At 37.3% G+C, this 12561-nt stretch overlaps 1 long non-coding RNA gene across 1 annotated transcript; it reads right to left on the bottom strand.

Annotated features, from left to right (window-relative positions):
* Positions 1-275: 275 nt before the first annotated feature.
* LOC102006417 lies at positions 276-5407 on the bottom strand. The gene is made up of 2 exons (XR_259341.1): positions 5308-5407; positions 276-586 (listed from the first exon to the last, which is right to left on the bottom strand). It is a non-coding gene; the product is annotated as an uncharacterized LOC102006417 (long non-coding RNA).
* Between the last annotated feature and the right edge of the window lie 7154 nt (positions 5408-12561).

Raw genomic sequence — 12561 nt, 5'->3', positions numbered from 1 at the left:
CCACAATGTGTGAGGATTTCTCCACACACATTGGCCATAGCCATTTCCCCAGTACACACCCAATAACTGTCCTAAAATTCATTGGAATTTGACACTATGTACCTGGAGAGTCATATCTCACAGGCTGTGTTTGGTCTTATCAGTAAGACTCTGCAGACTCCAACCACAAACACTAGCCACCCACGTATTCTTCTGATCAACAGCTACAAAAACAAGTTCCTATGATTCTCTCCTCATGTGCCATATAGTTCATAGAACCCAAAGAAACATTTTGATTAAGTTTACCCATTTAATTTAGAGGTTATTACAATGGATGCAGACTAACAGACACACCAAAGGGACCCATAAGACAGAATATGTGGGAATGGCTCAAACTTCCATGCCCTTTCCCAGTTCATTGTCCTATGGGCGGCTCCATGTATCCATCAGGTAAGAAACTTGAACCTAAATTCAAGGATTTCCATACAGGCTTCCTCATGCAGACATCCTGGATATTTAACTGTCAGCCCTGCCCTTCTTCCTACAGAAGAGGTCTGACTGCAGCTCAGTTTTCTAATCTTGACATGGTCTTTCTGGTGACCAGCACCTGTGAAAAGTCCAACAACAATCACTTCGTTATAACAATAGACATTTCTACCACCACCCAAATTTAAAGGATTTAGATCTTTGTGTAAGATATTCAAAGTTTTGAGGACTTCTGTTTCAGGACAAAAATACGCATTTATTATTTCACAGTACCTCTGCATTATAATAAATGCTAAGGTTTTATTAAGTAATAGGGCATAAAGCTTCTTCCTCAGGAAGTTTAACACCAAATAAGTGAGGAGACAATTGTTGTTAGTGACATACACAGGATACAGGGTATCATGGGAGGTACATGACCTTGGTGTGGAAAATCAGAATTACCACTAAGGTTGACATAATATATACTGAGTAGGAATTAGCCAGTCACAGGGAAGAACACAGGTATTACAGTGCTTCTGACTGAGGAAACCTCTACAAAGACTTGAGAAAAACAAAGTATGGATAGTCAGAATAAGATCATCCGTGGCGCCCAGAGATTACAGTGGGAAGATGGTGGTGTTGAAAGAGAAATGTGCAAAGGGACCAGTTCATAAAAAGACCAAAATAAAAATTATTCATTTTATCTTTATAACATTGGGCAAGGAGTTGTTTAAATATAGACTAGTTTTACTAAGGGAATTGTATGTATGCATGCATGCGTGTGTGTGTGTTTCTAACTGCCAAGGACTAATCAAGGCTGGAAACAGTGATAAACCTGAATCCTTCTAATCTCTTCAGTGAAAATTCTTTCTCCATTTTCACTTCATGTATAAAAGATATATTATGAGTATTGTTATATATAGTATTTATTCCCCTTCTCACAGTTTTGACTTAGTTGTCAGAGGGTAGTTGTCAGAGGGTAGTATAAGTTGGAATAATTGTTGGCCCTTTCTTCATAACAGAAATGAGTCTAGGGAAGTAATTTAACCTCTTATTTTATTTATTATTATTGAGGTCTTATATCCCTAATGTACATCATTATAGAACATAAAATAGTCTGATTATTGGGCTCACATGTATTATTCTTACATGTTTACCACAGAATTCTTCAGGTAAGTCTGTACCATGGCATGAACCATGACAAAGATAATTCCTCTCCCATGGAATAACATTATTGAGGTTGAGCAATATAAAAACATTTTACTTGATTTGAAGTCCTTCAGCAGTCGTAGCAAAAAAGGAACATAAGAATTTGTAAGACCCATATATGACTCTGCTGAGGACACAGGAGTAGCCGTTTGAAAGTTGGGGGAAGAGGAAGGAGGACAACATTGAAAAAAATACATTATTGCTTACAATACAGATGCTAGAAACTATGGTATAAGATGCATAACAATGGGAAATAATGTGGCTAGTAATATCTCAATGTGCTTCTAATGCAGTAGAAATGGTGGCTCTTAATGGCATTCTTTATGAACATAAGAGCTAAGGGTGGATCTGAACACGTTCGTAAATGCTCCTAGTTGAAGATAATAAATAACAGGATCATCTGAACAGAAGTGAAGAACATAACCTTAATTCATCCTGCTTTGAATCTCAGTAATTTTTTCACTACTGCTAGAATTATATTTGTCATGTTGGCAGACTTTCTCAATTGGCAGGCCTACCTAACATTGCAGCATCCCAGGTCACAACCACTTCTTGGGAGACAATAGAAGTTCCCAGCTGTTATTTGGTGAATTGGTCATTTTATTGTAAAAGCTGGGACAGGCAGGAATGCAAGATATCTGCAAATCATTTTAGAGCCTCCTCTCTACCACCTGGAAGCTGTCTGTAATAAACATATGTATTTACATTCCCAACTCTTAAGAGGAAGACATGACTAGACTCATAAATTTTCCAACCTTGTCTGGTAAAGTATATCTTACTTTCAGATGTTTCTATGTTATGGTCTATCAATTAAATGTATTTTTTATTTAATGCAGGCTCCACTCATTCAACTTTCTCAGGCCATCAAACAGGAATGTAAAGCCCCATTTCTTTAAAATGTTGGAGAACGCACCAGTTATCGGGTAGAATAGTACTTTAGTGAAAGTGGTACCTAAACCAGACTAATGAATTGAAACCATTTCATAGGAATTTTATTCTACCCCATTTATTTAATGCAGTATCCAAAATATTGGGCACTCTTTGACTGCCTGGTGAGAGAATATGTTAGTAATACGTTTATTCACAGCTCGGAATCACTGTTCATTAATAGGCCCTCTCATTGTGAAAAGCAGACTTCATGCAAATATTTTGCATGGCTTATCAATCAACCAAATTGCGTGTATGAAGTGTCCTTCATGTGTCCATCTCACTGTGCTATGCAAACTCATTACAAATGAAGACGTACTAAATATTTATCAAATCAATATTTAAATGTACTAAATATTATCAAATCAAACAAACAAGTTTTTTAGTTAAACCTTACAAATCAGCAGTAAGTGTAAATTCCCCGTGCACAAAAGGATAGAATCCCCAGCTGAAGACAAGGATGTGAAAGGATTTGTGATCCATTAGAATCAGACTGAAAAGTGGCAGGTAAAGGTCACTGACTATAAATTGGAGCAGAAACTCTTCTGAAATTAGAAAATCATTATGTGACAAGTCTACACATAGTGAGTATAGAGCAGAAATGGTATAAGTAATAACACATACACAGACTTTATGGTAATCTTAAGGTCAAAAATATGATTTTAGAGGAAAGAAAATTATAAGGTTACCAGCACAGATTACATTTTAAACATTTATCCTGGAGAACCAATCAGTAGCAACCCAATTTTATCTGAACTAAATTTAAGGAAATTTGAAAACATCCATGCTTGAATATCACACAGACAATTATGCAAAGCATCAAGCCACTTCATAGGTCTGCAGGGACCGAAAACGATATCTGAGTATCGTCTGCATACATATGACACTGCAGGCCACAGCACTGAATAATGTTATTCACTAAAAATATCTAAATATAAAGCTAAATAGGATTTCAAACAAGCCCCAGGGGAATCTGAAAGTGACTTGGCAAAGCATAAACCATTCCCTAGAGGAATAAATTGTAAGGAGAATACAGGGATAGAGAAACTACCCACAGCAACCCATGTTAATTCTAAAAATTCAAAAACAGAGTGTTGTCAAAGAAAGACATGGTCAGCAGTATTCAGAGTAGACAAATGGCCTGAAAGGAGTAGAAAAATAGGTATGGAACTAACAAAATGTTCATGGGCATCACATTTTAATCTATGACTCAGATGGTAGCATGCATTTATAATGTGAGATGCTAAAATTATTTCCCCGCAAAAAGTCAAGATATTCTACCCCTTTCTCCAATGATTTATACTTTAAAAAAGACTTTTGGGTAATGAAAATAATATTAAGCATGAAATCTAGTGCTCTAGATTTCACTAAATTAGTTTTCCTTTTTGACCTTGAGACATTTATTTCATGTTGCATTTAGGAGAGGAAAAACATATATTATTTACCATATATATACATACAAATTTGGTCAGACAGAAGGAAAACAGGACCAGTGGAATTATACAGGCAAGGAAGAGTTTCTCCAAGACTATTGCAACACAGGAGAAATTGAACTAGAAACTTCAGTAAAATTAATGGAAAGAAAAGGATTTTTAAATGCTCAGTGAGCTAATGGAAAAGTGCTGGAGAAAGTTAGGAGTGAGAGTGGTCTAAGATTAAACCATCTGGTTTTGCTAATTGCTACTTGTCACTAGCCCTCGTAAGAGTTAAGCGTCTATCCTTCCAGGGAAGCTGGAGGATAGCTATCTTCCTTGATGTTTATATTTCAAAGGAAGCAATGGTTCCCAGGTCCCTGTGAAAGATATTTCTAGATTGTAAAACTGGCAATAATCTAGAAAAAGATTTACATCTCAAAGGAATCAGAGAGAATTGTGTGTTTTCTAAAGTAAGTGATCTAAGAAAAGAGAGCTCAGGTATCTACCATGGGAAAGAAAGCTGGCTAAAGCTAGTCAAACTGTGAAGATGAAGGCCATCTCTCAGATGCTGATCTGCTCTAAAAGATTCTCTCCCTATTTTCAAGGTAACTGGAAATATTTCAAATAAATCTGGATTAACAGACAAAACTTACCAACTATCAAATTATCACACCAAATTAATAAAACCAATATTATATTTTATAATGATAGAAAAACACCAATATATGCACAAATGTGATCATTATAATAAAACAGTCATATTTAATATCATGCCACATGATAATGATCAAAAATTGCTAAGCCTCATGTTTCTTCATTTTATATGAAACAGTAAGATGCTGATACACATACTTTCAAAACTGTTTTACTACGATAATGAATCTTCTTTATGCAACAGTCATGAATAAAGAACTTTACAATTTTAGAATTTTATAACCTTTTACTGTTTAGAACAGAGAATATAGTCCTGCATAGATATGTCGGTATTGAAGAAGAAAAACTAATTCTTGACCACAATTAGTTTTAAATGAATACTACCATACCCAGTGGAGAAAATAAAACCCGCTAGATTGATTTGCTTTGTCCTGGATTATTTGTAGTAAAATATTCATATCTATATGCTCTGAGGAGTTTGGCAGAACACACCTCAATTAACATACCTCAGTGCTTCTACTTGATGACTACCAGATTAGAAATTTAAACAACGTAATGGAAAGAAGTCTTTCATGATAAACACACCCCTTTGCTCTAGGCAAGCTCAGATATGTTTTAGTTCCTTTCCTAGAAGCTGAAGTTGCCTCAAAGCACCCACCTGGCTGCTCAGGCTCTCTCTGCAGAAAAATCCATGCACCTTCCTAGCGAAAATCCTACTCGGTTTGTAATTTTCTCTTGAAAGAACAGCTAAAACTTATTGGGAGTTCTTTTCTGAAGGCACTGCAGGTAGTTAACAGTTTGGTTAAAAATAATTAAGCCAATTTGTTAATATGAAACTTAAACTCCCTCAGATAGAACACTATGTTCACAGGATAAAAGATTGCCTAAGTGGAAGGTTCTGGAGGGAGGCTTGGAGCCAGACCCAGCATGAGGTGCTTTATTTTCTACTATAAATCTTCACACTTCTACAAAATTGTTGGAAGCCAGTACCTCTGTGGGTAGTTTTCCTTCTTCTTTCTGCTGTCACTAGTCCCTACTGGGAGTACCTCTAGTCGCTCCTAAGAAGATACCCTACAGCTAGCTCCAAGCATTAGCAGAATGCAGAGTGAATCGAATATAGTATGACAGATGACTCCAGAAAGGACAGCCAAGGTAGAAAAGAAGACAGTAACTGAGATTCACTGTGCTTGTCACTAAGAAAGATAGAGCTGAAACTAATGCCCCCAAATAGGGAAAAAAGCCATTCTTTCATATTAGTCTCACTTGTACTTCTGAATCTTTTTATTTAGACTTCTTTACTTTTAAATGCAGGTCAGAAGGTAGGTGTTCTGTCTGCAAATAATACCTTCACGGAAAATCACCCAATATTTCTTCTTGTTGTAGCTACAAGTCTAGTTCAGCTTCCTGTATTGATAAATATGTGTGCAAATATATTTATGCATACTACATTCACTGATCTTTTATTCAGTGCATATTTATTAGTTACTTTGCCTTTAAGAGACATACTTTATTACTGATACTGAAATAAGATGCAAACCCATGTCTTCTTCTTCATTCAGCCACTGACTTAGGAACAGTAAACTAATTCTCTCAAGATGGTTTTTAACGTATATTTATGAGTACCTGCTTGCAGTACAGAATGTTCACATTCCCGCTGTGGAGTTGGTACTCAAAGGAACACATCTTCATTCCTTCTCTCACCCCCTTTCCCTTCCTCTGTTCCTCCCCTTCTCCCCATCTTTCCGTTCCTTTTGCAATTTGAGAAAGATCTATCTCTCTCCTTCCTATTATCTTTATTGTATTTATTTTGCTCTTTATTTTTAATTTGTATATCTGATTTATTTTACTTAACAAATTGTCTTATATGGCATTCATTTGCCTACACACGACTCAAATTTATCTTTCTTTACGGCAGACTGACACTCCATTTTATTTAAATACCACATTTTCCGTTCATCTGCCAATGGATCTATAGGCCACTTTCAAGACTTGACTATTACTAATTGTGCTGTTATAAACATGAGTATGCACATATCACTATTATATGATGTCTTTAACACTTGGGAAGATATCTAGGAAAAGAGCTAGGTCAAATGGAAGTTGTAGATTTAGCCTTTTGAGGAATCAAGATTATTGTTTTAAAACTTGCAAATTGTGGCAAAGCTGTTCCACACTAAGAAATTTGTTTTTTAGTTTCACATCTTCAATTAAACATTTTTCACCGATAGTTAGATTTTCTTTGCCATTGGGCACATTACAGGTCCATAAGTAGGCAGCAGGGATTCTCACAAGAGCAGGTAAGCATTTTCCTAAGCAGAACTCTGTGCCTCCGTGTATCTCTGTTCATCCATACAGATATGCACATGGTATAGAGCTGTCTAAGATATATCAATAGAATAAAAACAATAGCATTCACACAAAGATGTTCTTATTAAACACGAATTGAGATATACAATCCATAAATACATAACACTGATATAGACATTATATCCAATGTTTACAAAGTAATTAAATGATCACTACATATTTAAAGGTATTTCCAATATGTTACACTCATATCCAGAAACATTTCCCTAGTTTTAGAAGAGATAATACTTTACTGTTACTAATTTCATAATTCAGAATGAGTGATTTTGTATTATATATGTATTTATATTTATCATTTTATGATCTTGTCTAAGACACATACACTTAGTACTTATTTTCTTGATTTTGTCATTGTAGCAAAGTCAGAAGATATGTTAGTCAAAGGACACTTCCTCTTTTAATTAATAATTTATCTGAAAAAAAAGCAAAGCTGGCTAGATCAGAAAATGTCTACAGTCTAGGTTTTAGTGTTTCAAAATACATTTTCTTAACCCTTCCCTTGCTCTTCAAAATAATATCTATTTCTTTACCATTAATTATAGGAACTCTAACAGCATACAACAATGCAAACATGTATTGAATATACACTGAGCGCAAACTTCTCAAAAAGTCAAATAGAAGAAATAGCAAAAGCTCTGGGTAAACATGCATTGTTTTTGGCAGTGCTGAGGATTAAATCCATGGCTTCCTCCCTACTGAGCAGGTACTGCACTTCCAGCCCTATTTCCCCCCTCACTACACGTCTATACGCCACAAAACACTTTCATCAAATGTATTTCTTATAGAAGATAATATTAGTAAATGGAATATACAAAGTTAAGAACTAGAGTAATCTTGGTAAACAAAACATATGTCAAGTGAAAATTTAATGAAGCATTATGAAGGTAGCAGATAAAGAAGAGCTGCAGATGAAATTCATCTACATGAAGACAAAATACCCCCGGCTAGTTAAAGTGAGATTATAGCAGGCAACATGCAAGATTCTAACATGTGAGGTTACACATGAAAGTTTCACTGGCTTCTGTCACTATGCTTTATATTGACCTTAATGAGGTCATTGAACCAATGTAAAGTACAATTGCATCACCATCACCCTAATGCCCTTTAAAAATCGCAGGGACGTTGCCTATATTTACTTTCATGTGTGTGAGCTCATGACACACGAGAATAGCTCATGCAGATTTTCTCAGATTCAAGGCTTGAAAATGGCACTGTATATACAACAGTGTAGTCTCCATTTGCTATTTGGATATTTCCACGCTTCAAGCACATACTTTTATAGGGTCTGAGGGCATGGGATAGGTATGAACAGTTTTGTGTCAGTTTCCAAGATTTATAACTTTACTATACTAGATATTTCTATGTTAACATTTTATGTTATAAAGATAAAATTAGTTTGGCTGATGGCTAACATTAAAATCAAGGTTACTTGCAAATTCCACTTACAAACTTCATTTTGCTTAAAAGTACAAAGTAATTTTTTAAAAATTTTATGTCTGTTTAAATATTCTTTGTCTTTGATAAACATGATAGCAATTGAACTCTTCATTTTCTGGATATAGTCAAAATAAATAAAAGTATATACCTCATGGGTCAATTATATTAAAAATATCTGCCATGTCTCTTAACATGTTGACAGTGTTCATTCTTTTATAGAACTTTTTTTAACCCCTTCACATTAAGTTAAAAGGAAAGATAAACTTGAGGTTTTTGTAGGTAAATGGATGCAACTTGAGATCATACTCATAAGTGAAATAAATCAGACTCAAATGTATAAACATTGTATTATCTCCCTAGTGTAAGAGCCTAAAAAGTAAATAAAATCTAAAAGGCACAACAGATATTGTGAAATGGAAAGAAACTGCTCAAAAGGAAAGAACAACTGGGTCTAGGGAAAAGAGAAATGAAAGAAGGGGAAAAATGTATATATGTATACACAGGATAGCTAAGATAATTGTATTACTCATTTCTATTGCTTTACTGAAAGGAACAGTTACTGTTTAATTGTTTGATCAATCTTACATGCCTATATTTGTTTATCTGAGTAACCAGTTTGAAGATAACAATGTGTAATAAAACAATCATTGTTAATTTCCTATCACCTTATATGAAATTCTGTATTGTGTTGTTTATGTCTGTGTGTTTATAAATGTTTCATTTTCTTTTTAATTTTAAAATTTAAAACATGTGGTAGTAATATTGTCACTGAATGTCAGTTACTCATTAAACAATCTGATGTCAGCTTTGCAACAGTAAGGGACATGTTAGCATGCAAAATATTGAGACTCCAAGCAGGAGATTGCTGAGAATCTGCTTTTTCAATGTGTGATTTCAAGTCAGCCTCAAAAATAAAATGTGAAGAAGGTTAAAAATAATCACTGTATTTATCCTTTTTGTTTTCTGAAAGGAATATGAGAAATAATTGATTTAAATATTTCGTTGTAAATCAGCCAAGTCCTTACCTCATGGCCATTTAAAAAAGTAGCTAAGTCACCAGAAACTTCCCTCATAAACTCAATAAATATAACTAATATGCATTTGTTGTTACTCTATGTGCATCAGTTGAATTCATCAATTCTTTCAGCACTATATAGTAACTCCTTCACCAGTTGTCTTTATCTCAAAAGGAAATGAATGGTAAGTGTTGCTTAGAACGTATTTTCTTTACAATTATCTTATTCACTGATTCTTTCTTTATTGAACCAAGTGTTATGGTTGATACATTGTGTCAAGTTGGGGAGTCTAGAGGTTTCGCTAAGTGACTCAGCAGGAAGCCAGAGTGCTTACTTTGTACAAATCCTGAGCCTGTGTGGCATGGAGATTATGTAAGAGCTACAAGCCCCTTAGGTGGGGGTAGCCTGTTTACAATGTAAGGGAGGGGAAGAGGCTGCTTGCCGCCATTCGCCCTTTTGCTCTGGCTGCTTTGTTGTTCGGCTGCCATTCCCCCTTGACTCTTGTTGCTTTGCTATCTTCTACCTCAGAGCCAACCAAGTATGGACTGAAACATCCAAAAACTGTAAGCTAAATATACCTCTCCTTCCTTCATTTTGGGAGTTCGGTATTTTGTCTCAGCAAAGAGAGAAAAGTAACCAAGACAGAATTTGGTACCAGAGGAGTGGGGTCGTTGCTATGACTATACCTGACTGACCATGTGGTTCAAGAGCCTTTGGAAATGGCTTGTGGAAAGAGTTGGGAAAGGTTTGGAGATGTCGCCTGAAAGAGCAGAGCTCAAACGCCTTCGGCTGTTCTGTTTGGGAGATTCTGGTCAGAGCTCCAAAGATAAGAAGGCTGATAGAAATCCTGCAGGTAAAGACCGGGTTTAGGAGGTTTCTGTTGGGGAAAAGAACTTCATTGGCTGTTGGACTCCAGACGATATATGTTATGGCTTGGCAGAAAGTTTGTCTGCATTTTGCTAGTGTCCAGAGACTTTGCCTAAGACTGAGATTAAGGGTGGCTGTGGACTGACTAATCTGGCAAAAGAAATTTCAAGGCAGTCGAATGTTGGGGAAGTGGCATGGCTATTGTTGGGGGCTTTTAGCCAGATTTATATTGAGAATCAAGAGCAAAGAGCCCAGCAGGGTGATTTAAAATGTGAGTTTGGCCAGAAAGAAGCTCCAGTAAAGCTGTGGACTGCAAAGATAAGGCTGAGGAGATCTCCACTGCTGAGAAGGAACAGGAGAATAGAAAAGATGGCCCGAAGGCATCACAAGAAGCAGCAAGTCTCCACCCTTTGCAGCCTCAAAACTGCAAAGGTGAAAGACCTTGCCTTGAGAAGGAAGCCTCAGAGAGCCATATTCCAGAATGGCGGTGGTGGCTGCACCAAGTTCCACAATGGCAGCAGCATAGAAAATCTGCTCCTCAGAATTGGATTCAGGGTGCCCAGAGATCTCACTTGACCACTATGGCCAAGAGAAATGAAAGCTTGGGTACTGCACCAGGTGGCAGCAGACCTTGGCATCATCCATGTGGCCCTGGCTTTAGGGGCATGGAGAATGCAAGAGTTCTGAGGTTAAAGAGGCTTCCACCCAGATTTCAGAAGGCCTGGGAGGCCAGACAGTGTGCCCCTGAGAGGGCAGTGTGTGAGGCTGTGAGTGTAAAGCAAAAGGTGCACTGAAGACCTCAGAAGTTTAGAAAAGCGAGGACCATGGATCATCTGAGAAAAGCTGCAAGAAGGGAGGAAAGTGGGCCTAAGAGTGAAGCTGTGGAAGCTGTAACCACCAGAAGTGCCATAGGGGTGGGCTCATGCAAGCCCTTCGGAGCTCACAATGTGCCACAGATTGCTTCAGATGCTGGACATGGAACTACAGGACATAACATTAGCCTTGCTGGATTTTGGACTTGCTTTGGTCCCAATGCTGTGTCCTCCTGTTTGTACCTTTTGGAATGGTACTGTTTGTTTTGTGCCATTGAATGTTGGAAGTGTTTACCTTTTCATTTGTATGGGGGCTTATAACTAAAGAGTTAGCCTTACATTTCGGAGGAGACTTGGGACTTGGGCTTTTCAGCAGTGCTGAAACTGTTAGGACTTTGGCAACTCTTGCAGATGGACTAAATGCTTTTGCATAAGAGGATGTGCATGAGTTGTTAGGGGGTGAAATGTTATGGCTCTAATGTAATGTAATGTCTTTGTATCTGGAAACTGGTTTAAAGAAATATGTCTGGTTGCCAAGTTGACAAGGGGTGGAGTGTTATAGTTGATACATTGTGTCAACTTGGGGAGTCTAAAGGTTTGGCTAAGTGACTCAGCAGGAAGCCAGGGTGCTTACTTTGTATACATCCTGAGCCTGTGGAAGAGGAGGGCATGGAGATCATGTAAGAGCTACAAGCCCCTTAGGTGGGGGTAGCCTGTTTACAATGCAAAGGAGGGGAAAAGGCTGCCTTTTGCTGTGGATGCTTTGCTCTTTGGCTTCCATTCCCCCTTTTGCTTTGTTGCTTTGCTATCTTCTGCCTTGGAGCCAACCAAGCATGGACTGAAACCTCCACAAAATGTAAGCTAAATAAACCTCTCCTTCCTTCATTTTGGGCGTTGGGTATTTTGTCTCAGCAACGAGAGAAAAGTAACCAAGACAGTAATTCAGTTCTTCCAGGTAGACATAGTGGGGAGGGAAAGCATACAGAATGGAGGACAGGCCCTCTCATTGACAAACTCCTAGGAGGGCAGCTTACAATGTAATAAGCAACCAATGCTGCAAAGGGGGTGTTCACGGAGCACTCTTCGAGCTCGTAGCCTGAGGACTTGAAGAGAATTTCTTCTGAAAGGGAGCGTATTAGCGCGCTTTGGAAGACAAACAGGGCTTTTCCATAGGGACAAAAGGCACAGTGGGGGAGGGAAGAGTGGGAATGTTAAGCGGGAAAACCTTGAAGAATGTGCTGTATTAGGTGAAACTTCAAATCCGAGCATGCTCGAAGTATAGACAGTCTGCATGATATTAGGTGATATGACTGCTTTGTATAAGAATATTTTATATGGGAGTTATAACTGCTTTTGTTTTCTGAAAGCTGGGCTATCTATTAAGACCTCCCTGAACTGCTTCAATAGAATCCT

Source organism: Chinchilla lanigera, unplaced genomic scaffold, assembly GCF_000276665.1.
Source record: "Chinchilla lanigera isolate Chin_1 unplaced genomic scaffold, ChiLan1.0 scaffold00003, whole genome shotgun sequence".
Taxonomy (NCBI): Eukaryota; Metazoa; Chordata; class Mammalia; order Rodentia; family Chinchillidae; genus Chinchilla; species Chinchilla lanigera.
This window is presented reverse-complemented; position numbering and strand designations above follow the sequence as displayed.